Source organism: Orycteropus afer, unplaced genomic scaffold (genome assembly GCF_000298275.1).
Source record: "Orycteropus afer afer isolate SDZICR_OR568_19922 unplaced genomic scaffold, OryAfe1.0 scaffold00414, whole genome shotgun sequence".
NCBI classification, from domain to species: domain Eukaryota; kingdom Metazoa; phylum Chordata; class Mammalia; order Tubulidentata; family Orycteropodidae; genus Orycteropus; species Orycteropus afer.
The window spans coordinates 2881834-2883248 of NW_006922001.1; positions in this window are offsets into that span (position 1 = coordinate 2881834).

Genomic DNA, 1415 nt, shown 5'->3' on the forward strand with positions numbered 1-1415 from the left:
AAAGAGTTAAACAGAAGATTTCAAAGAGCAGGTTGAGCAGACAAAGCCAATTACTATAAGGAAATGTACAAAGACCTGAAGTTAGAAAACCAAAAGGGAAAAACATGCTCAGCATTTCTCAAGATGAAAGAACTGAGGAAAAATTTAAGTCATGCATTGTAATACTGGAAGATTCTGTGAACAAAATAGTGAATGATGTAGGAAGCATCAAAAGAAGATGGAAGGAATACACAGAGTCATTGTACCAAAAAGACCCAGCTAATCTTCATCCATTTCAGGAGGTGGTATATGATCAATGGTATTGAAGGAAGAAGTTGCAGCTACACTGAAAGAAATGACAAAGAACAACACACTAGTAATGGACAGAATAGCAATTGAGATGTTTCAACAAACAGTTGCCCTGTCAGAGGCACTTACTCAATTATGGCAAAAGATTTGGAAGACAGCTAGCAGGCCAACTGATTGGAAGAGATCCATATTTGTACCCATTCCAAAGAAAGGTGATCCCACAGAATGTGGGAATTATTGAACAATATCATTAATATACACACAAGTAAAAATTTACTGAAGATAATTCAAAAATGGTTGCAGCAATATATTGACGGAGAACTAGAAATGCAAGCTAGATTCAGAAGAGGACGGGGAATGATGTCAGATGGATCTTGGCTCAAAGCAAAGAATACCAGAAATGTGTTTATTTGTGTTTTATTGACTAGGCAAAGGAATTTGACTATGTGGATCATAACAAATTATAGGTAACATTGAGAAAAATAGGAATTCCAGAACACTTAATTATATTCATGAGGAAACTGTACATAGATAAAGGCTGTCATTTGAATGGAACAAGGGGACACAGTATGGTGTAAAATCAAGATGCGAGTGCATCATTGTTGTATCTTTTCACCATACTCATTTAATCTATATCCTGAGACAGTAATCTGAGAAACTGGACTATATGAAGAAGAATGTGGCATCAAGATTGGAGAAAGAATCATTAAAACCTGTGATACACTGATGATGCAGCTTTGCTTGCTGAAAGTGAGGATTACTTAAAACATTTACTGATGAAGATTAAACAATATAGTCTGCAGTATGGATTATATCTCATTATAAAGAACACAAAAGTCCTCACAACTGGACCTATAAGCAACATCACAATAAATGGAGAAAAGATTGAAGTTGCCAAAGACTTCATGTTGCTTGGTTCTACAGTTGATGCCAATGGAAGTAGCAGGCAGAACGTCAGAAGACATACAGCACTGGGCAAATCAGCTGCAAAGGACTTCTTTCAAGTGCTCAAGAGCAAAGATACCTCCTTGAGAACTAAGGTGTGCCTGACAGAAGGCATTGTATTTCCAGTCGTTTCATATGCATGTGAGAGTTGTTGTTGTTGTTGTTATGTGCCGTCGAGTCAA